General features: G+C 38.9%; 1 protein-coding gene across 4 annotated transcripts in view; it reads left to right on the top strand.

Annotated features, from left to right (window-relative positions):
* Positions 1-21,992: 21,992 nt before the first annotated feature.
* SMARCA2 (SWI/SNF related BAF chromatin remodeling complex subunit ATPase 2) overlaps positions 21,993-25,078 on the top strand; it is a 207,231-nt gene continuing 204,145 nt past the window's right edge. The window contains exon 1 of one of the 4 annotated variants that reach the window (XM_074196508.1): positions 21,993-22,102. The gene's annotated coding sequence lies outside the window, so the exon portion shown is untranslated. Of the gene's footprint in view, positions 22,103-23,688; positions 24,098-24,511; positions 24,961-25,078 lie in introns of those variants that run through there. The other 3 variants (XM_074196507.1, XM_074196509.1, XM_074196506.1) reach the window with 3 other exon arrangements.

Genomic DNA, 25,078 nt, shown 5'->3' with positions numbered 1-25,078 from the left:
CCATTCAATCAGATGTAAATTCTTTTCAATGCATCCTCTTAAACATCTTTCATAGATATCCTCATCTCTCTACTCATGCTATCTAATCCAGGTCATTATCACCTATTTATTCAGTTTTTCCAAAAGCTTTCCATTTTACTCACTGTATCCAGTCTCTCCCCTCTCTCCAAACAAACCTCCACATACCTGCCTCTCTTTCTCTCTGATATAAATATATATGTATGAATATATATATATATATGCTCATAGATATATACGCATGTATTAGCATCATACTAAATCAGTAATATCAAATTAAATACTAGATCAGCAATACTAAGTATCTTATGCATGGGAAATGCATCATCTAGACTGTGGGAAATATATATAATATATGATAAAAGTGTCTACAAGCATTGCACAAGACAGAGGAATAGCAATAGGCACACACTTATTGTTCATTTTAGTGTACATTCATCATCAGTTTGTGAGAGCCTGTACAACCTGTGGTGAGGAACAGCTCATAGGACTAAAACATGTCACATCTTTCCCCATATTTGAGGTTAAGAGGTTAAGGTATGCAAATTCAATTGCTTTTCTCTATGAAATGACTGGAATCATACAGAAATTACATATATCACAAATATCAGTAACCAACTATTAATGTTTATTTTATTCAAAAAAATTATTTTTTACTTTTTGTGATGTCAGGGCAGGCTCTGCTTCCTCTGCCTCCCCTGACTACATGTCCCTGGTATGTGTATGCATGTAGGTATGCATTATAAATGGCTCATAAATACTTAGTCCAGAGTGATTAAAATGGCTTTTATTAAGACATCTTGGTAAAAGAACCACCTCTCTCTAAAGGAAAGAGAGACACTAAATCCTGGAAATACTAGGTCTTATATGCACTCTCAAAGGCTAGTTTCTCCTCCTTCACACCAACCATTGGGGGGTCACAAGCTAATTGATACATTCAACCCCCCCCATATATTTCCCCTCCCTGATCATTATACTAATGAGCATGGGGGGGGGGAGCAGAAATAGTAATCTCTTTGAGTAAAAAAGGAGAAGGAAGCAGACCTGATCTAATCTCAGGTTTTGATTAGGTTGAGGCTAAATCTTTTGTCTTACATTCACATACCTACCCATAGGACCAATAAAGGCAAACCCCTCATTGAACTTCAGCTTGTAACATACACATTTAACTATCATCTTAGTACAAAGAGTGTCCAGCATATGGTTTAAAAATTTAAAACAATCTTAACCTTTTTCTCCCATTACAATAATGACTCAAACATCCTTAGCCTAACTGAATTCTTTCTTCCCAAAATATTCCCAAATATACAATAGATTTTCCTTTTCCTGATATACTTATCTGACTCACATTCCTTTTCTTAAATTAGACCTTGAAACTGTAATTATCCAAAAAAATTTCCCATTCTTCTTACCTAAATATACCCTCTAACATAAAAATTAAGGAATCTTAATTCCTATCTAAACATGGAGCTGACAGAAGGTGTCAGTCACATATATAACTTATCTGGCTATTAAATCCAATTAAAAGTTCTTTATCTGGTTTGTTTAAATTAGTTTACTATAGACTTCCCAGCCAAGGTTACAGAGAGAAAACAGGCACAGTGCTAGTCTCCTGATATTCCCTAAAATATAATATGAAACAAACCTCTAAACAGAAATCCAATCTACAAAACCCAAAAAAGAGAAACTAGGAGAAGATCTACCTCAAAGTTTGTCCTCTGGGATGGTGGGTGAGCTGGGTACAGAGGGCAAACTGCCAGGAGCACAGGACAGGGTCAGACCCTGAGAGCTCAACTAGCCTGAGCAGTGGAACAGACTAGATCCTGGAAGCCTAAAGGCAGGGCAAGCCTGATCTGCCACAGGGACTTGGGCCAGTTAGGATGCAGAGGCATTGGTTGCTGCAGTGACAATCTGGAGCTTGCCTGAAGAGCTGGAAGGTGAGTTCCAGTGCAGGAGAGCTACAGCCATACCTTCCCAGGACAAACATAATCACAGCCCACCTCTGCCCCAGGCTAAGAGCAGCAGACCTCCCTCAGTTGTGAATAGGGAGAGCAATTACCTTGCCCTAGGGCAAAACCCACCATTGGACAAAGGTAAAAGTACTAGACAGTTTCATCCACCTCCAAGGGAGAGGGCCTCAAATTAACATCACAGACACTCCAGAGAAAGCAACCAACACAGCCTATAGCCAGCCCACTTGGAGTTACTAAACCCAGTGAGTAAAGCCTCTAGGGATCTCAACACCAAACCTCTGTGAACCAGCCCCTTGCCAACATAAGGTCTTAGGAAAATGAATAAATGTCAGAGAAAAGGAAGGTGCATAGAAAAATTCCTAGAAGGAAAAGACCCTAACTCAGAGAGACCTAGAACCTCTGAAGAGAATATGATCTGGTCTCCAGCACAGAATGACTTCCTTGAGGAAATCAAGGAGTTTTAAAATCAATTGGAAAATTTGGGAGAGACAATTAACACCTTGCAACAAGAAAACAAATCATTGGAAAATACAATTGGATAAATGCAAAAAGAAAATAATTCTCTCAAAACCTCAATTGGTCAAATGGAAAACTCTTTCAAAAATAGAATTGACCAATTGGAAAAGGAGCTGCAAAAGGTAAATGAAGAAAATTCTTCTCTAAAAAAAAAAGAATGGAATCTGTGGAAGCTAATGACTTCATGAGACAGCAAGAGTCTGTTAAACAAAAACAAAGAAATAGAAAAAAATAGAAAAAAATGTAAAATACATCATCAGCAAAACCATTGACCTTGAGAACTGATCAAGAAGGGACTACCTGAGAATTATAGGTCTTCTTGAAAACATTGAAGAGGAAAAAAAGCCTGGACTTAATATTAAAGGATTTAGTGATGGAAAACTGTCCTGATATCATGGAACCAGAGGGCAAAATCAGAAAGAGATCCTAGAACTAACAGATAAAAGGAAAAATCCTGCAAGCAGCCAGAAAGAAACAATTTAGATACCTAGGAGCCACAGTAAAGATTACACAAGACCTGACTACTTCAACATTAAGGGATTGAAGGGACTGGAAAGCGATATTCTGAAGAGCAAGGGAGCTTGGAATGTAGCCAAGAATCTACTACCCAGCAAAGCTGAGCCTTCTCTTCCAGGGGAAAAGATGGACATTAAACAAAATGGGAGACTTCTAACATTTCCTGATGAAAAGATCAGAGCTTAATAGAAAATTCGGATATCAAACAGGAGACTCAAGAAACACATAAAAAGGTTAAAAAAAATCTCTTTGAAATACAGACTAGTATTGCTATTGCTGGATTAGAGGGTATACATAGTTTTATAGCCCTTTGAGCATAGCTCCAAACTGCTCCCCAGAACTGTTAAATCAGTTCCCAATTCCACCAGCAATGCATTAATGTCCCAACTTTCCCACATCCCCACCAACATTTATCATTTTCCTTTTGTTATATTATCCAATTTGATAGGTATGAAGTGGTAGCTCAAGAATTATTTTAATTTGTAGTTCTCTGATCAGTAGGTATTTAGAATTTTTTCATATATTTATAGATAACTTTGGTTATTTCATCTAAAAACTGCCTCTTCATATCTTTGACTATTATCAATTGGGGACTATCTTGTATTCTTTTAAATTTGACTCAGTTCTATATTTGAGACATGAGGGCTTTATCACAAATGCTTATTGTAAAAAATTTTTCCCAGCTTTCTGCTTTTCTTCTAATCTTGGTTGCATTGATTTTGTGAAAATCTTTAATTTAAAAAATTTTATTCTTATTTATTTTTCTAATTATATGTAAAGATAATTTTCAACATTCATTTTTGTAAAATTTTCTCTTTCTCACCCTTCCTTCCCCCCACCCTAGGATAGCAAATAACCTGATTGATACAGGTTGTACCTGTGTAATTGTGATACATATTTTCATTTTAGTTGTTCTGTGAAAAAAAAGAGTCAGAAAAAAAGGGAAAAACAGGAGTAGGAAACAAGCAAAAAATTGTCTTCAAGTGAACATAGCATGTGTTGGTCAGTCTGGACTTAGATTTCGTAATTCTTTCTCTGGATGTGGATTGCATTTTCCACCAAAGATCTTTTAGAATTATCTTTGATAGCAGTATTGCCAAGAAGAGCTAAGTCTATTACTGTCTATCATCATACAATATTGCTATTAAGGTGTACAATGTTCTCACTCAGCATCAGTTCATGTTAAGTCTTTCCAGATATTTCTGAAATCTGTCTGCTCATTGTTTCTTATGGCACAATAATATTCCATTAGATTCAAATAGCACAAGATTCAGTCCTTCCTCAACTGATGGTTCTCCATCCATTTCCAATTCTTTTGCATCACAAGAGGAGTTGCTATGAATATTCTTGTTCATGTGATACTTTTCCCTTTCTTATGTGACCTCTTTGGGATACAGACCTAATACTGATATTGCTGAATTAATGGGTATGCATAATTTTATTTCATAGTTTCAAATTGCTCTATAGAATGGAGAACAATGCTCCCACCTCCACTAGTAATGCATTAGTGTACCAGTTTTCCCACATCTCCTTCAACATTGATCATTTTTCTTTTCTGTCATATTAGCCAGTTTGAGAGATGTGAGGTTTTACCTCTTGAGTTGTTTTAATTTGCATTTCTTAAAAGTGACTTAGAGCATTTTTTATATGATTTTAGATAGCTCTAATTTCTTCATCTGAAAACTACCTTTTCATATCCTTTGATCATTTATCAATTGGGAAATGACTTATATTCTTATATATTTGGCTCAATTCTCTAAATATTTTAGAAATCAGTCCTTTATCAATCCTTTCCTTTTAGTCTTAGTTGTATTGGTTTTGTTTGTGCAAAACCTTTTTAATTTAATAATAAAAATTACCCATTTTACATCTTAAAAAAATAAAATAAAGTAGCTTACTATAAAGATCCATGACATCAAAGGAAAATTCTTTTAGAAATATAATTTTTGAATGTCAGTGTCCAGGCAGAGGTCATGTGGGTCAAATGTCTTAGGCCAGATTTATTCTACCAGATGAGACATTATTCAATGTCACATTTCAGAAAATCAAGTCAAAAGGGTCCAACCTCAGACCACACTGAAAAGTCATCCCTTCACCTGTTATCCCTGTCACCTGAAATCTTAAATCCATTGGCTTCCTTGGCTTCAAGAATACTTTGAGGGGGCAGCTAGGTGGCACAGTGAATAGAGCACCAGCCCTGGAGTCAGGAGTACCTGAGTTCAAATCCAGCCTCAGACACTTAATAATTACCTAGCTGTGTGGCCTTGAGCAAGCTACTTAACCCCATTGCCTTGCAAAAAACTAAAAAAAAATACATTGACCCAGTAATACTTCCTTTTTGCTGACTGTCCTGGTATCAGACATGAAAGAGGAAATTGATTAAAAGTTCAATGGCCAGAAATAGTAATTTTACCTAATTAGAACTTCAAGTAAGTCCAATTCACTAAATTACAATTATGGTCTTGATGGGATCCCAATGAATGAATCCCCTACCTAAACTCTGAGTATCTTTCCTGGGTCCTTGCTAAAACCAGGAATTCTAAGTATGACTCACCCTATATGCCTCATCTTTTATCTCATACTCAAGCCCTCTGCTCTCCAGACCCACATCCCTTTGTCTGAAATCATATCTGTTCTAACTCTATCTAAAGATGGTATATCAGATTCCCCTTGACCAAAGACCCCTTCTTCTAGCCTGTTGTATTTTACAACAAATAAACACTTCCTTTGACTAGGAGATTGCCTATCATCTCCTAAATTCTCACATTAACAATCAACTAAACATTGTCACAGAAAAATCTCAAATTATCTTTCTTGTGTTTATCTTTCTCATGTTACATAGGTGCTTTTACTTCAAAGCAAACAATCACAGTTTGGGGATATTTAACCACAATAATCCCAATTTACATATTTAACTGGAAAATTTCTATACATAAACTTGTTTAACTACCAGCCATGCTTAACAAATGATTACTTTCAGAGCTCTTTCAAATCATTAGAGCAAGATGATTTTGAATTTCCCAATAAGTTCCTGTATAACAAAACAGCATCGAGAATATCACATGAATTACTAAAATGAACAAAATAATCCTTCCATGAGCCTAGCAGTTCAGTACCAAGTTTATTACATAATTTAAAATTTCAGAGATCCCAGAAGGGGTCATAATTTTTGACATCTCTATTATTACCCTTTCAAAGTAGTCACACATTGATTCCAGGCTTTAACATTACAATAGGTAACTAAATAATTGTAAATATAATCTCTGCAGTTACAAAAGAATATCACATAAATGATAAACACAAATCAGTTGACTACAGTTACTGTGGGAGAAGTCCAGTGTGATAAAAGATTTAGATTTGATAGAGAATCCAACAGTCATACTCCAATATCCATCCAAAATAACACAATTGTTATCATTATTAGACTTAACATTAAAATGAATTATAGAATTAATAAGCCCTCTCCATAAATGCCCTTCACAAAACTCTTTCCTCTTCTGTTTTCTTTTTCCAAAAAGAAACCAATAAATATCCCTGATAACATTATATATTATTCAATATCATCAATAGACTCCCAAGTTTCTTCACATACAATTAATCCCAATTACATATTTTTCTTCTTAGTAACACAATACCACTTTCCTTTAACTCAAAGATGTTTCAATAAAACTCAAGATCCCTAACCAATTTAACAGTCTAGATTATTTAATCCCTCCCATTCTGTACAAATGTTGTCAAAATGTAATAACAATAATACCCCTTTTAAAATCCACAGATTCCCAAAACTCCAATTCAGAAATGGGTAAATTTTAAAAACAGAGAGTCAGGAGTACAGAAGGTTTAGGTCATATGTCCAGGGCAGAGGCATTCATTAAACATGATTTCCATGTCTCCACCCCTGGCTTTTATATTTTTTTCCTTTCCCAACCACACAATCACGTCATCTGTGGCTGGTTCTCCTCCCCTTTAAGGTTAAGCACTTGGAATCTCCTGCCCACCTCACCCCCCCCCCCTTTGCTGGCAGGCTGGGCACTCCTCCAGCTGAACTCAGTTTAGAGTTGAAGTCTTAACAAGATGGCAGATCAAACCACCAGTTGTGCAACACCCCCCTCCCCAATGCAGGGAGAAAACAAGAGGTCTTTCCCAGAAAGTCACAAGAAATCTTCCCTCTTATAACTTCTCAATCTTAATCATTTCCTTATAATTTGTTCTCTCCTAAACTCTCCCAGTACCACAACTTTTTTTTTAAGGGTCTCCCTCCTGTCTCATCTCCAGAGTTGCTCTGGGGCTAAGCTCCACGAGGGAGACACTAAAGACCTACTTCCTCCTTCCCCCCTTCTAAAACTCCTTGGCCCAACTCCCAGATCCCCTATAGTTCGAAATTTCAGTTCTTTACTCACACCCAGAAATACCCCAAGACTAGGGCTATGCCAGACAATTTAGAGCACAAAACATATGAACACACACCCACATAAGCACACAAATTTATACACAACATACAGGATCCAATCCACTTCTTTCCTTCTACCTTCCAACTACCAGGTATAAGATTCCCTTGTCTCCCAAGTCTACCATCAATCTTCCTCATGGTGGGCCTTAAGTTTTTTGGAAAATTCCTGGAAAGGTAACCCCAAATTCCCCTCTCTCCCTTTGGGACACCCTATTATTCCCTAATCCGTTGGCCTCTCCTTTGGGATAGATCTCCTGCCTAGCAGACTTCTCAACCAGCCAGGGCCATTCTGGCCACCACCCTACCACCTTGGAGATCATCCCTTACCCCAAATATTTTAATCACTTGGTTCCAAACCCGTGTCAGTTTTCCCAGGGATCCCTCAGTTATTCCCTTGCAGAGAACACCAAGAAAGTGTGCTTGAAATCAAGCTGTTTGCACATACTATTTTCTTGTGTTCCTCTGAGATAATATCAAAATGATTTACATTATAAAATCCCAACAAGCCCCAATTTGTTATAAATGGCTCATAAATACTTAGTTCAGATTCAGAAATATTAGGTCTTATATGCACTCTGAAAATACATATAAGTTCCATCCCCATCACAACAATTATTGGCTGGGATCACAATCTAATTGATACATTCACCCCATATATTTTTCCCTTCCCTGCTCATTATACTAATAAGAACAGGGGAAGGAACAGAAATCTCTTTGAGCATGCACAAAGGAGAAGGATATAAACCTGATCTAATCTCAGATTTTGATCAGGTTGAGACTGTCTTTTATCTTATACTCACAAACCTGCACCAGTACAAGTAGACCTCAGACTTTGTAATGTAAACTAACAATCTCCCTTCATATTCTTGTGGAAACCAAGCACGCACATATTCCTCACAGAAAATATATACGACCATGTCACTTCACTTTTAGGGAAATTACATGATTTTCTACTGCCTTAATGATAAAATTAAAAGCTTCTTTGTTTGACCTTTAAAACATGTCATGATTTGACTCCATTCTACCTTTCCAGGCTGATTGCATATTATTTCTTCCCACGTTTTCTACTTGTTGTCCCCCAAATCTAACTTTCCTTTTACCAGATTTATTCTTTTAATACTCTTCCAACTCACCTATACTTCTTGGAATCCTATTGTCCTTCATGGATCAGCTCAAGAATCAAGAAAATTTTCTTGTATTCTCAGTTATTAATGACATTCTTCATCCTCATCATTGTATATTTAATCAATCAATCAGAAAATATTTATTAAACACTTAACTAAATCCCAGAAGGGACTCTGCCCTCAAAGAACTTAATGAGAGAGACAACATGTCAATAAATAGGTAGATAGAAGATATATATGGCTATATAGGGGAAATCACACTTTACCTTCCAGTGCTTTCCAAAGGAAAGTAAATTCAGATTGAGACAATATATCTTGTGAAATCCAAGCACATATGTATTCCTCACAGACTGTATATGACCATATTACTTCCCTTTTCAGAAAACTTAAATGACTTTAGAATAAATAAACTTAAATCACATAACAGGCCTCAAATCACTTTGGCTCTCATCAATTGGCCAACAGTAGGTCCCAGGTCAAACCCCACTTAGTCATTGTTTGGGTCCAGATTGGCTAAAAGTAAATGTAAATAGCAATTGTTTCTCTTTTGGTTAGAAAACCTTGAGGGTCTTCCCTTCCCTGACATTTTTTTTAATTAGGTTTCTTTCTTACATAGCCATAGTCACTGAATAAGCATTGCCTCAGTCAAACTGAGAGTTGACCTTAAAAAGGTCAAGGTCCCTCTCTGCATCCAGGGTTATCTCCAGTCATCCTGAATTGTATCTGGCCACTGAACCCAGATGACTCTGGAGAATAAAATAAGGTTAGTGACTTTAAACAGTACTTCCTTACTTAAATTTCAATCACTTGCATGTCATGATGCCATGACATTCTTCTTTGAGAGTGAAAGAGAAACAATAACCACTGAGTAAATGGAAAATAATGTCAGATAGGAAGACTACAACACCAAGAAAGGACCAAGAAAGATCTCTTGTAGGAAGTGACATTTGAACTGAGGTTGGAAAGAAGTAAAATCTTTTCAAAACATGTTAGAAGAAAGAAAATTCTAAGTATGAGGAATAACCAGTACAAAGACACAGAGATGAGAAATAGAGTATCATGTGAGAGGAACAACATAGGCCAGTATTTTTCCATCATTGAAAACTTGCAAGGAAATAAATATAAAAAGACTGGAAAGGTAAGAAGGGACCAAATTGTAAGGAGCTTTCAATACCAAATATAATACTAAAAACATGTGGCCCTATTTGCTAATATGAGGATTTAGGTATAGGTTAAAAACAATGGACTACAAAGAAATAAATATGTTAATATGATTGTCCTTTCCCCCTACCTCTATATGATAGGAAAATATTGCATATTTTTTCAGTTTTGCTTTCAATTTTTTTGATATATATATATATATATATATATATATATATATGTCAAAATAAAGTATATGTAATCACAAATTTCTAGGCCCACTCTTAGAAAATCAATTTGCTCATAGAGGTATTAGAGAACCACTGGAGTTTATTGAGTGAAATGGGTGGGGGGTAAATATCACTTATCTGTGAATATATTATATCCTTTCAGAAGATAAATTCCTTGAGTAGAAGGACTGTGCCAGTCTTGTTTTTGTCTCCCTAGCAAATCATAGGTGTTTAATAAGTCTTGATTGATTGACATAATAAGAAATGTTAATCATTTCCAAGATTAATACCAAGGATTAGAACTAGAGAATTTTAGTAGAGAATCAAAAGTCAAAACATTAAATGTTTGACATTGAGTAGACAACATTTGGCCTACTTGTTTAGAGACCTTATGGTTTAAGAATAAAAAATTTTAAAAAATTAAAAAAAAATTCAAGCTGTGAAGTATAATGGAACTGCATAATCCTCCTCTGTGCTCACTCATTCCTGCATCATACACTTGCAGGTAAAAGTCTTTGGGAGTAAGTTGCTATCTCAGGTTCTAGGGATAACCTTCCAAGATGGCTAGTTTCAGATAATTTAACTTCTCAGCCACTATTGGAAGTGAAATCTAGTTCTACTGCTAGATTGGATTATTCTGCTGCTAGGCTAGATTAGAGCTTCAGTGCCATGCTGTCTCAGTGTACAAATTGATTTACTATGTTCCCTTGGCCCAATTACTCTATTGGTAGGTCAGACTGTTATTCTACTATAGTTGGTTTACTACTCAATGGCATCTGCATGTCCCCCTTGAGGGCTGAAGCCATCCACTGGAAGAGGATTGTACTCTTCCAGGAAAAAGCGGAGACCCTTAGCCTAAACTTGGTGAAAACAACTCTAATTTTGTTCCCTTAGAAGCAGATCATAGTTTATTTTCTTTTCTTACTCTTCTTGCTTCTAAAGAGACTCAGACTAATGATGTTCAATAATCACCAAATAGTTCTGAAGTTCAGGAATTAGTAGTCTTTTAATTCTAAGTTTCTTTTGTTGATCTGATGAAAATTAATAGGTACTGAGACAATCTATGAATTGAAACAAACATCTATTGTTTTTGCTCCTTTCCTGGATTTGTGAATTTGCTACTCAAAGCCCGACATTACATCTCTCTTTGACCCTTACTACTTACAAACTTGCCCAAATCTGAAAAAAGGATGTACTTCTAGAGAACTGACCTGAATGCTAGTCCTGTTCCTATCACAAATTACTTATATGACCTGGACAGATGATCTAATATCTCTTAAATCAATTTGATTGATTGATTTTTATCATTATTCATTTATATTTTTAAGTGCCTACCCTACACAAGTCATTGTTCTAGGTACTTGTGAGATCAAGATGAAAATTAAACAGTCCTTCCCCAAGAAACAATTATTTTATGGCAATGCAGCATATATACAAGTAAATATACAAAATTATATACAAAATATTGGAAAGTAATTTCAAGAGGGAGAGAATTCTAATCTCTAAGGATCCATATGAACCACATGTTGGAGGTGGCACCTGAGCTGAGGTGGCACTCTGCTAGGCAGAGGTAAAAAAAAGACAGTCCAGAGGTGGAGAAACTAGTGAAAAGTCATAGAAGTAAAAGATGGAGCCCTATAGGGAGAATACTTAGCAGAATAGGTTGATTGGAATGCAAAATGAATGTGGGTAATAGCAAATCATTATGGAAAAGTAGTTAGGAGATAGATTGTAGAGAGTTTTAAATTCTGCTGAGGTATCTGTATTTCCTTATATAAGAAATAGGGAGACAATAGGGATTTGTTTTGTTTTAAGTGGGAAAGGTGATTTAAAACACAACTTTGTTTTAGAAATATCAGTTTGGTAATTGTGTAGTAATGGATTGGAGACAGCAGCTGAAGGCAGTAAGTATAATAGACAGGTAGAGAGGTGGTGGTGAAGGACTAAGCTAGGACAGATACTGAATAAGTCAATAAAATGGAGTGAGTATAAGAAATATTATTTATGGAAGATCAACAAGACTTGAGAACTAACTGAACTTGGGAGCAGTGACTGAAAGAACTGAGGATGACTTCAAGGTAGTGACAAGAAGGACAGCAATGAAAATTAGGAAGTTCAAAGATGGAATGGAAGAAATATGCTAAGTTTCATTTTTGTAGGCAAACTCCTTACATCAATACAGATGAGTCATTTATAATATTAGAGACACTTGGGGCACTGAAAGGTTAAATTACTTCATGGTCACACAGAAAGGATATGTAAGAGATTCAGTAGGACTTAAATCCAGATCTTTACTCAAAGCCTAACTTTCTATTAAAGCATCATTCCTCTTAGAATAAATACAACATGAATTCTGGAAGAAATATATGGGGTTCTGTTTGGTCATGATGAATTTGACATGCTTGTAGGACATTAATGTGTAAATGTCTATCAGGTAGTTGATAATTAAGATTAGTATTCAGGGAAGATATTAGAGTTGACTATATATATTTATATCTATCTAGAGCTCTGTGAAGGAGAGACATTTGCCCTTTGAGATAGGACATATATAGTGCCAGACTCTTCAGAATAATACCAGATATGGAGAGAGACAGAGAGAGAGGGAAAAGGACAGGAGGAGAGGGTTGGGGGGAAAGAGCAAGAGCAAGCCAGAGAGGAATAATTTGAAAATTGCAGACATGTAAAAGTCTGATAGATCTCTTATTTTCAACTTTCTTCCCTAGAGATTTCTGGAAGTTACCCTTGAAATCATGATGTCTCCTTTAGTTGTGCTGAGATCTCATTTTACTCCCATTATAGAATTCTTACATATCAATTGAAATTTTATATACTACCTCACTTCTCCAGTACCTGTTTGCTGTTTGCTTGGATGATTAGATTAACTAGTTATTCACTATGCGTATTGTCTATTGTGTACCTAATATTTGGTAGGAAGGAATTGCTGAGTTTAAGCTAAGGGGTAACAATCAGGGAGGTAGCTTTTTGTTCTCAACCTAAAAATTATGACCCTAGACTAACAATATTTAGGAGTGCAGAAATAAATAATTCTATCTCAGTGCCAGTTTTCATATATATATATATCTGTCAATGCTTCCTATGAGTCACATTTGGATAACTCATGTTGTATAAATAACCAATCTGGGATACACATAAATTATGTGCTTAGGAATTATCTTCCAAAACATGATCTTTGAAGTCATGAAATTAATGAAGTCACCAAGAAAGAGAGTGTCAAGGGAGAAGAGAAAAGGGGTCAAACTGCTCTTCTTACTCAGTGGATAGATTATAATGAAAATCCAGCAAAGGAAACTGAGGAGTGGTTTTACAAAAAAGAGGAAAATCAATAAAGAACAGTGTCATAGAGGGAGGAAAAATTATCCTGGAAGATGAGGCTGTCAAAATCAGTAAAGATAAAAAACGTTAAAGATTTTTTTAAGTTAACAATAAGAGGTCTTTGTTGATCTTGGAAGAAGTAGTTTCCATCTGCCAGTGTATCTCAGTTTCTTTATATGCAAAATGAATATTCCTCCTAGTTCTCAAAAATAGATTTAAAAAATTCATTTTGTGCATGCAATCAGGTTCTGAGATGGATGGTTAGGATTTTAAATGTTTTATTTTATTAATAGTGACGATTGTAAGTAGTGGTAGTATTAATATTTAAAAGATAATGAGATAGACATATATCTTATTCTAGTTACAGTAGCACTCAAGAATTGTTTAAAAGGATAGATAATAGATTGTCTACATTATTTGAATTATTATATTTTTATTATTTAATTCTCTATCTAAATTGGGAAGTAGTTAGTTATGGTAGCATGGGAAATAGTGTTAGAAGCCTCAGGATAATGGTTCTTTCCTTCATTTCTACTTCCTGGCTTTTCTGGCTTCCTTCAAATCCTACATTCTATAGGAAGCTTTTCCCAATGCCCTTCCTCTCCCCTGCCCTTCTACCCCACCCCATCCTAATACTTTTCCTCTGCTGACTATTGCCCTTTTCTTTTGTATATAGTTATATATAGTTATTTGCAAGTTATGTGACCCAATAGACCATGAGCTCCTTGAGTACAAGGATTATCCTTTACCTTTCCTTGTATCCCCAAGGTTTAGTACAGACCTGTCACATAATATATGTTTATTGACTGACTTGTAAAGGTGATTGAATGGTGACTGACTAGATGGACTATCAAGTCAATGGATCAGCTAGATCAAAAATGAGTGTGCATAGGATTAGGCAGTGATAGTTCCATGAGCAACTAGGTGGAAAGAGTGCCAGACATGGACTCAGAAAGCTCTGGGTTCAAATTTGGCCTCAGACACTTACTACTAGCTGTATGACTCTAGTCAAATCACTAAGTGTTGTTTGCCTCAGTTTCCTTATCTATAAAATGATTTAGAGAAGGAAATGGGGTCATGGAAGATCGGATATGACTGATAGTCCCAGACAGCAATATTACTTGTTTAAGAAAATATTCTTGTGCTTCAGAAAATCTGAACTATTCATTGAAAAGAAATATCCTCAAATAAGTGAGTATGTTTAGGGGAAAAAATTGTTCAGTTCAATACAGATTTTCTCAGAACTCCAAAACTTGTTTTGTGGCAGACTGATTAAAAAAGATTAGTGAAATATTAAAACAACTACAAAATAATTTATATTAAGGTGTTAAGGGTCATTTTTTTTCATTTATAAAAGAACACTGCTGAGGAAACTCCTTTCACCAATCCATGCTGACATCTTCAATGAAATTTATATAGTCTTAAGAGAGCTGTCTAGAATTCTGAGAGATTGTTGAGGATATCAGAGGCAGAACCTGAACTCAGATGATTCTGGCTTCACTGCTTCCATGGCCAGATACTTTTTATTTTTTTAAAAATATATTGTTCCATCTTATATTTTGTTCTTATGCTTTGTTATAAGTTTCCACATATTTTGTTCCAGCAGTAAATATCTTCTTTTTCCCCTTTATATGCATTTTATTCATGGAAAGACTATCATTTTTAAAAAATATATTTTATTTATTTTTTCCAACCACATTTAATGAGAGTTTTCAACAATCATTTTTTTTGCAAGGTTTTGAGTTTTAAATTTTTCTCCCTTCCTCCTTTCCCTCCCCCTTCCCCCTGACAGAAAGCAATCTAATATAGTTTACACATGTCCAATCACACTAAACATAAATCCATATTAATCTTGTTGTGAAAGAAGGATCAAATTGAAATGGAAAAAATTAGAGAGAAAAAAGTATAATACATATGACTACTTTTAAAATTCAAAGATAGTAAGTTTTGGTCTTCATTTAAACTCCCTAGCTCCTTCTATGGATATGGATGGTTATTTTCTATCATAAGTAGTTGATTATTGTACTGCCGAAATAAATAAGTCCATCATAGTTGATCATCACCAAACTTTGCTGTTAGTGTGCTTCTGGTTATCTCACTTCACTCAGTATCCATTCATGCAAGGAAAGACTATCATTAAAAAGACTTTGTTCAATTAACTTGCTAGATAAAATTCCCAAAGATTATAGTCCATAAATTTTGCATTAGAAAACCAGTTACACACATATCCAGACCAAATTTGAACCTTTCATGTCTCAATCTCATTGAAGTCGATGATGATGCACCAAAGTTTATCTGAAAGAAAGATAAAAACTCTCCCATGGTAAAATTCTGTTCTGTGCATATTTTACTTTTCTATAACCTTTTCCTGAAACTTCTCATAACTCTTGTATACATTCAGCAGTTTCTTTTCTGGCAACACCATAGAAAATTGAAACAATGAGATGCCTCAAATTGTTATAGAATGTTTTTTATCCCTGCCCTACATTTATTGAGACTGAAATTTTTAAGTGTGTATTCCTTTCCTATAGTTTTTAAAAATTTTTTCATTGGTCCTGAAAATATCACCTCTGTTGCCTACTACCTTATTATTCGGAATTGCCTGTACTTGAAGTTCTATGTTGATTATATGACTAACATAGGGTTAATGCCAGGGTATGTTTTTGTGAATTGAACTGAACCAGGGAAAGAGTGTGATAGTCTACTGTTAGTGAAATAAAAAAATATTGGGGAAAAAAGTTCTAAATAAAAGGATTGGGAAAATAATAGAAATGTATATGTATGTGTAAGTAATAAAATTGATTGTTTTCTATGAATAATAGAAAAAGTTTTAAAAGAAGAAAATTGCAATTAAAACTAAAATAAAGAGTATATGTAATTAGCAGAATCTATATATTTTCAGAAATTCTTTGTGGTTCATTATGGAGTTTGGTAGAAATCCACAGTATCACCCTTAAAAAGAGAAGCAGATTTTATCATATTACACACCACAAATTCTGTATTAGATTAGATTAAATACACACATAACCAGAACAAACTTGACCCTTTCATGTCCTAATTATAAAAATCTCTGTTCTTTTTTTGCAAAATTGTCCCATGTTTATTGATTTAAACCTAATCTATTTTTTTTAAATCTAGAGGAATTAAAATAAAAAGTGTGTATGCGGGGTGGGGGGGAAGTAGAGTAGGTTTGGTAACATGACAAAATAAAGTATATTATTTAATAAAATCATAACAAAGAGAATGTTTTTGTTCTCGTGTACTATCATACTAACAAAGGAACTAAGGATGCTAAATTCCAGTTCTGATGCTTATTGAATCTGATGCTTATTGAATTTGGATCAAAGCCTCATACAAAATTTGTTGATGTGGTGATGAAAATCTTTTTGAACCTCTTTCTGGCCAACAGTAACACTTGGAATACAGAAAATCCTTTGGAATGAAATTTTCCTCAGCAGTCCTAGGGGCCTACAGAATTCTCAGTAGACAAAGGAATTCTTCTGTTGAGCACTTAGAAGGCAAATGAATTGAGAGATGAAATGCTGAATCATAGGGAGTTTTTATAAAATGAAGACATGTTCCCATGTGTAAAGTGAAGACACTTGACAATGATTTCACAAGGGGCATGGAAAAAATTAAGATGTTTGTTTCACATTTCTAGTTTCTTAAAGGAAAAGCAAAAAGTAGTATGATGCTATTACAGAGAAGGCTGATCCTGGAATCAAGAAAATGTGGGTTCAAGACTTCTTATGACACATATAACCTTGAGCAAGTCATTTGACTTGCCCTCAAGAAAAATCTCTCACATGAATGAATCTTGATGGGAGGGGGGGAAAGGGGAGAAAGTTATTCTAAATTATTTCTAAGTTATACTAAATTACTATTACTGACCCTTCTGTATTACCATGGTATGTAATTGATGTATTAAAAAATTATTGCAAAAATATGTTTTCTTCTGAAAAAATTGATCCATGCATTTATATATTTTTAAATTGTCAGCTGAAGCCCTTTACAAATCTCTGAAAGCTACTTTCTGACAAACATCCACTCTAAAGTTGACCATTCAATTTTTTTTTGAAAATACAGTGATACATATTTTTTTGAAGGATTCTATTAATATACCTTATCGTAAACAAATGAATGGAGAAGGTAGCCTCTATCTCTGTATTCCAAGGTAGAGAGAGAAAAGCTGCTGCTTTAGAGACCAAATAATAACTCATCAAAGGCCAGAAGGAAAAGCTTCATGTGAATTTAACATCCCATTCGGTATCCTGGAGTCCTTTCAGCCTCTAACTATATCTGCTTCTGGGAGATTTCTCTCAGAAACAAAAGTAACCATCATACCCATTCTTCATATAAATTGTTAAATTTTGCTTTTTTCCTGAAAGATGAATCTCATGTTATTTACTCTACATCTGAAGGGAATGGGGATGCAATTTGGTTTCTCAGAAGTTTCAGCCCCAACAGGCAAGCAATATTTTATGAAATTCCTGCTTGTTATAGTGCATTCTACTTCCATGAAAAATACTTCATAAAATCTATTTAAAGAAATCAAAGGAGGGAGATTACTGTTTTCCTGGGGAAAAGGGGGGGGGATATAAGGTCAAGGAAATAATATTGACATTCTTTTCTTGATTGATATTGTATTTATTAATGCTTTTGAAATTTCCATAGTTTCTTGATACATCATGTAGGAAGGCACACAGCTCTAGCAATCCTATAACTTAGATGAGGAAAATTTATAACACATTAGAAACAATACACAAATGCACACACATAAACATACCTATGTATATACATATATGTAATTATACATATAAGGTATATGTATATATGGGGGGGGTTAATGACAAAAAATTTAAATAATCCTTTCCCTCAACTACCTTGCATTCTACAATAAGATATAGCACATAAACAGGTAAGGAAATATTAGCAATTTAAGAAGTAAAAAAGTACTAGCAAGTAGAAGGATTACAAGAGGCTTTCCTGTTAGAAGAGGCATATGAAGGGCAACTAGGTGGTGCAGTGGATACAGCACTGGTCCTGGAGTCAGGAGTACTGAGTTCAAATCTGACCTCAGACACTTAAAAATTACCTAGCTGTGTGGCCTTGAGCAAGCCACTTAACCCCACTGCCTTGCAAAAAAAAAAAGAACCTAAAAAAAAGAAGAGGCACCTAAAAAAACGCTTTGAAGGAAGTAAAAAGATTCCAAGGGACTAAAATGAGAGAATACCTTGCTGTTGTTCAGCCATTTCTACCCCATGGACCATAGTAAACCAAAACTATCCCTGGGTTTTTGGACAGAGATACTGGAGTGGTTTGCTATTTCTTTATTTATTGAATAAAGGTAAATGAAGCTTAATTAATTTGTCCAAGTTCACACAGCTAGTAAGTGTCTGATGTCAGATTTCAACTCAAGAAGATCAATGTCTCTACCACTGAGAAACTTCTTAGAAAAATAGAAGTGATTTGCCCAAGGTCACAGAGCTACCAAGTGTTTGGGACTGGATTTGAATTCAGTTTTATTGACTCTAGACCCAGTGTCACTGAGCCACCTAGATGTCTAGAATATCTTCTAGGCTCATTCAAATGTAGACAAGAAATGAAAAGCAGAATTCAGGGAATATCAATCAGTCCCATTTGGCTGGAATGTAAAATGTAAAGAAGAATAAAATTAAATAAGCCTGGAAATAAAAAATGGAAATAAATATTTGGATTCATATACACACACATACATACACACTTTTGTATGTATATGTATAGACATACACACATGTATAAGTATCAAAATATATACCAGCATGAATGTATATTTACATAAATATGTTCCATTTAATGTTTCCATTAAATTGTCTTAGGAAGAGTCTGAAGATCACCGGGCAAGAGAAGATACCAGACACTGAGGTCCTTTCTCAAGCTAAACTGCCCAGCATTACAACATTACTTCAGAGAATGCAACTATGATGGGCTGGACACGTTGTTAGAATATACCAGATGTATACTTGCCAAAAAAAAAACTATTTAATGGAGAACTCACACAGGGCAAATGTTCACAAGGGGTCAGAAGAAGTGATACCAAGATACTCTGAAGGTCTTGTTGAAGAACTTTAGAATTGATTATACACAGGAGAGGCTGGCACAGGACTGCCCAGCATGGTGTGCCTTCATCAGTGAGGGAGCTGCACACACTATGAGGAAGCTAGAGTTTAGAGTACCCACCCCAGGTGTTCACATGGACTATTTGTTCCCAATCTGTGGTAGAGCATTTCCAGCTTGTATTGGTCTGATCAACCACAGTTGAACACACTGTAATTTATCTCATAGTGATGTCATTTTGGTCTTCTTCAAATGAAGGACAAGAACCAATATCTATAAATATATATGTTTATGGCTAAAGCACAGTGCCTTGTCCATAATAAGTACTTAATCAAATTGGGTAATTGAATACTCACAAATGCTCATACATATCCATACAGACTTTTTGCCTCCAAAGAAGGAAAACATTCCAGAAGGAATGGACAGTTTTCTTCCAAGGTATTTTGCCAAGTTGATTAGTTTCACATGAAAATGTAAAGGAGAGGGGAAAGAGGACAATAGCTGTCTTTCTAGGAAGGAATAAACTATATCTCATGGAAATATGTTGCCTTAACAAGATTAAATATTATCCATTGTAAAAAGAATCATTAAATTAAAACTCAGTTATAGGCAACCAAATTATTTGACTTTATTATTAGTTGTAGACAGTTAAATACATTTTATTGTACCTAATTTTGTACATTTTTGTACAATTTTCTTCTCTTGTTGTGGTGTCTATGGTTAATAGTTATACTGGCAAATCCTTGGGCAGAAAAACCAGTTATTTTACTTGATACACGGGAACAAGCTGTTTTAATTCTCTTTGCTGGTGACTGTTCTTTCTATTAGTTTAAATAACCAGGAAAAGATGCTCAAGTTGGTGATCAAGTGAAAAAGACCTTGAGAAACTCCAGTATCAGTGACAATTAACATTGTATTCCAACATTGTATTCAAACCATTATGGATTCTAATTTGGTCAGCAATGGACCAGCAATGTAAACAGTACCTGTCACTTTATGACCATATGGAGCTTTCTGTGTTCTTCCTATTGCCTCAGGTCCTTAACTTTTCCAGCTGGTTATTTTAAACATACTACAAGAACGACATTTCAGACACTGTTGCTCAAAAAGAGTCAATTTTGCAACAGTAAAATGCCTCTTAAAATAGGATTTTACTCGGGGGAGGGGGATTTTCTATAAAATAGTCACAATGCACTTTCAATGACTAATTTAGGCCATTATCCGGCAAAATAAGGGAAAAATCAAACTTTTCATAACACTATCATATAGGAACAGTTTTAATTTTTAGAGGAAAATACCTACATTAATCTGAGGCTAAAATAACAGACCATAGATTTAAAATCTTCCAATATGTTCTTTCACAGTTCATAAAAATATTTTTTTCTGGGCAAATATTGACTGCCTGGTAGGCCTAGGGTACTTGTATTTCAAGGAACACTATAAGCTAAGGTCTCAATTTTTTAAAGTGCCAGGAGCATTTAGTTTGAAATCTTAATTGCCCTAAGTGTAGGAAGGCAGACATGGAGATTATTGTGAATGCAGGTTTCCAGATTTACTCCCTTGCTTTCACCAAAACCAGATTCAATGGCCCAACCCCTTATTTTCCCCCTCCCAACTCCCCCCCACCCGCAAAAAACCCCAAACTGGTTTGTATTTGTATTTGCATTTTTTTTTAACATACAGAGCACAGGTGAAGAAAGGTAAGGTAGCAGTCTGGTTCCCAGAGTAAACGGAGGTGTTCCTATTTCTCCATAAGCTGATTGCAGCTCTTGAGGCATCAGTGACATTTGGAAGGGAGCAACTCAATGGAAGGAGAGTCAGGTTTGATCACAGTGTTCTTTGTACCCTCCTCCCTTCCCGGAAAAAGGCAGATTTATAATTATAGTTCAGAAGTTGGGAGGGGGCGGGCGGAGGGGAGGAAGTTTCTGCAGCCTTGACAATGGCCATCCCTTCCTTGTAAAAACCAGCCTTTGGTGCAATTCCGAATCTGTCTCCCCTCTCCCCCCCCCCCCCCCCCCCCCGCTTTCCAGGCTCGACCTGGCGATCGCTGGCACAGTTAATTCCAGCAATTTCTTTCCATCCCCCCCACACCCCAAACTACTACAAGCTACTACTACCGCCTCCCCTTTCTGCACGTCTCCAGCGCCTCCTTCTCCCCAACAACACGACGCCGTGGGGGAGAGGGGTACGGGAGGGAGGGGCTGGAACCAGAACCAGGGAAGGAGGGACGGGCAGGGCAGCCAGAGCCGCAGGCGCGCAGCCACCTCGGGCGGTCTCGGCCAGTCCGGCGCGGCTCCGGGGACGAGCAGGGAGCGGAGGCTGCAGCCGGAGCTGGCACACACGCGGCCGCGCAGACGGGAGAGCCGTCTCTCCAGGCACATTCTTCCACACCATCGCCCCCTCCTCCGCGTACTCCCGGAGTAGCCGAGGGGGGCGAGTGACAGCGCAGGCCCGCCAATCCCGGCAGGGGTGGGCAGGAATTCTCGCCGCTCCCAGCCAACTGGAGAGCGGCTTCCGGAGCCTCCGGAGTCAGGGGGGCGGGCCCGGGCAGGAGTAAGGAGGAGGGGCTGGAGTTTAGGAAGAGGAGGGGAAGGCTGTCATCAATGAAGTCATATTCATAATCTAGTCCTCGCTCGAGCTCTGTTTCTGTACTCTGGGTGACTCAGAGAGGGAGAAGCTCCATCCAGCACACTCTTCACCAGCAAGGTAAATATAACTTACAACTCCCTTCTCCCCACCCCCCCTTGCTCCTGCAGCAGCTGCTGTCGCACAACCACCTTCCCTGCACACTCAGCCTTCGCCAGATTTTATTCATTATTATCCTAATTATGATTGATTGTACATGCACAGAGACCAAAACAAGCGGAAAAGCAGCCAAACAAACACAACAACAACATTCCTCACCGGGCTCAGGTGAAGAGGGAACAGACTACGGGGGGGGGGTGGGTGGTAGAGGAGGGGAGGAGGGAAAGTTTCCAAGAGAATTGGGTTCTAATAATAACAGTAATCACGACTAGTTAATGGGGACAAGAACAAAAACCAGACACACAATCCTGTACCTGGCTACCAAGTCACCGATGCGCAGCTAATTCAAGGTTGCAAAACAAACACACACACACACATACACACATACACCAAGGCACATAGATGGGCAAGGTTGCATTCTTCTCACTCATCTCCCCCCCACACACACACACACACATTAAAAAACCTCGGAGGAGAAGGGGGGGAAGGAGGGGAAAGGAAGGATGGAAACGCGACAGTTCATAATAAGAAATCATCATAGTAACAGTTGGAGGAGGAGGAGAGAGCAAAATCAAAAGCTTGTTATAGAGCACCGGTAGTCCCTGGCTGCTTTCTCTCAGGGACTTGTTTCGGGAGCTCGGGCAGTGGCGGGGACAGAAATAGATCGAAGGCAGCTCCGGGCGGGGAAGCGGAGGCTCTGCTCCTCCGCGGCGGCGATGGGAACCCGGCCGGTATGTGGGGCTCCACTGTGCCTTTACCTTCCCCCCCCCCTTTCCTCCAACGGTGCCAGACCTGTGGACTTGTATGGTGCTGCTGGGGTTGCTGCTGCTGCTGCTGCTGCTGGGAAGGGAGAGGGGATGAGACCGAGGGTTGCAGGAGGATCTCCTCCGGAGCTACCCCGTCTTCCCTGGGCACCGGTGGATGTCCACCCTGGAGCCCGCCTAGCAGGGGGCTGGTGTGGTGTTTGTGTCTGGAAGGGACACGCATGGGGCGGCGGCGGTGCCAGCCTGGGTGTCCGGGCTGCCGCCGCTGCCTTCTCCATCCAGTGTGGAATGCTGAAGTTGAGTGTGTCCGGCCCGGGCTCCACAGCTGGGCGGGCGGAGAGGGGGGGAGGAGGAGGAGGAGGAGGAGGAGGAGGACAGAGGAGAAGGAGGACGAGGAGGAGGAGGAGGAGGTCTGACTGCCCCCTCCCTTTATGTCTAGGGCAGTGGGAACCGAGGGTACCGCGAGCCATCCCCTTCAGGGTCAGCGGCTGGGTGCGGGTGGGCTGGGGAATCAAGGGAGTGAGAAGGGGAGAAATGGAGCTTGTTAAGAGTGAGTGAGTGGCTGCTGCAGCGGCGGCGGCTGCAGGAACCAGCAGAGCCAAGGAGGCCATGATCCGGATCATCTCCCTGTCACTAACGTTACACGCGCGCGCGCGCAGACACTTACACACACACACACACATACACACAAACACACAAGTGCAAGGGTTAGAGGTGGAGGGCGCGAGGGGAAAGCCGCAGTCTGGTGGGAGAAGGTCTAGAGTCCCCCGACCACAGAGGCCGCCTCTCGCTCCTTGTCTTTTAGTTTTGCTTGGTTCCGCACGGATCTGGTTCGGGTTCTACCCCCTCCCTTTCCCTCCTCTTCCCTGCTCCCGCCCCCCAGAGCCCAGAGCCCAGATCTCTCCTCCTCCTGGTCGCCTTGCAAAACACAGTCACGCGAACTGCCAAGGTGTCGCGATCCACTTCCCCAAATAGCCTGTCCAGCTCGACCTGACTTGTCCCCGAGCTCTCCCCGGGCTGCGGCCGCCTCCACCTCCCCCGGCCGCCGGGTGCGGAGCGGCGGGGCCGGACGTGCGGACATGCTCCGGGCCCTGCGTGCGGGGCATCTGCGTGTGCCTGGCTTCGTCTGCAAGATAAATGGATCGCCCTGGGTATTGAACGCTTCCCGTCCCAAAGACTTCGCTTATTTCCGGTAAACGCAGGGAAATCGCCTCTTACTTCTTCCCCCCCCCCCCCCCCCCCAGTTTTTTGCTTGGCAGCAGCCAGTTTGCAACTACCTAGAGGAGGTGGGGAAGACTGATGTCCTCTGGTTTTAGTGCCCGGAGAGGGGCGGCACTGAACTTGCCCCTGTTGCTTTCGGGGGTGGGGGGAGGGTCTATAGCATTTAGACCCCCAGGAGGGAAGTTTGGAGAGGTCTTAGGCAGAAAAGTTTGGCAGGGTAGGGAACTAAGGTGGAGGGGGCGGGAGAGAGCGGCTGGGGAGGACGGGGGGGGGGGGGGGGCTGCAGCTAGTATTACAGTTTGCTCTGGGTTGGCATGTTTGTGTGTGTGTGTGTGTGTGTGTGTGTGTGTGTGTGTGTGTGCGTGTGTGTGTGTGTGTGCGTGTGCGCGCGAGTCGGGAGCAGCAGGAGGAAAGCGGCCTCCCTCCTCCTCTCTCCTCCTCCTTCTCCTTTCCCTCCTCCTCTCCCTCCTCCTCCTCTTCCTCCCTCCCTCCCCAGTCTGTGCCTGGAGAGGAAGAGGCAAGGTTTGGTGGTGGTGGCGGTGGTGAATGTGTGTGTGCGTGTGTGCATGGGTGTGTGTGTGTGAAATTCGCGGAGAATCAGGAAGTCACAGCCGCGAAACATACACACACTCACACGCACACGCACACACGCACACACAGACATGTTTGATCGGTATGACATGATGAAAGGGAGGGAAGAGGAAGAAGCTGGGGAGAGACAGGCCTAGCGCTCTCGGGAAATATGCTCTCCGCTGGCCCGGCTGGCTCCCAGAATCACTGCCGCCTAGCCCCCAGGCACGTCGGCTTTCTTCTGGTCTCTGCTCCGGGTCTCAGGTAAGGGGTCTGTCCCTCTGTCAATCTGTGCGTCAATCAGTCAGTCCCCCGCCCCCCGCCCGCTCCAGTGCTAGTCTGCCTGCGCCAAATGTCTCCGAGGCTGGAAGAGATTGTTCTC

Source organism: Macrotis lagotis, chromosome 8 (genome assembly GCF_037893015.1).
Source record: "Macrotis lagotis isolate mMagLag1 chromosome 8, bilby.v1.9.chrom.fasta, whole genome shotgun sequence".
Lineage (NCBI taxonomy): Eukaryota > Metazoa > Chordata > Mammalia > Peramelemorphia > Peramelidae > Macrotis > Macrotis lagotis.
Note: the sequence above shows the minus strand (reverse complement) of the source record. Positions and strands in the feature narration are given on the sequence as shown.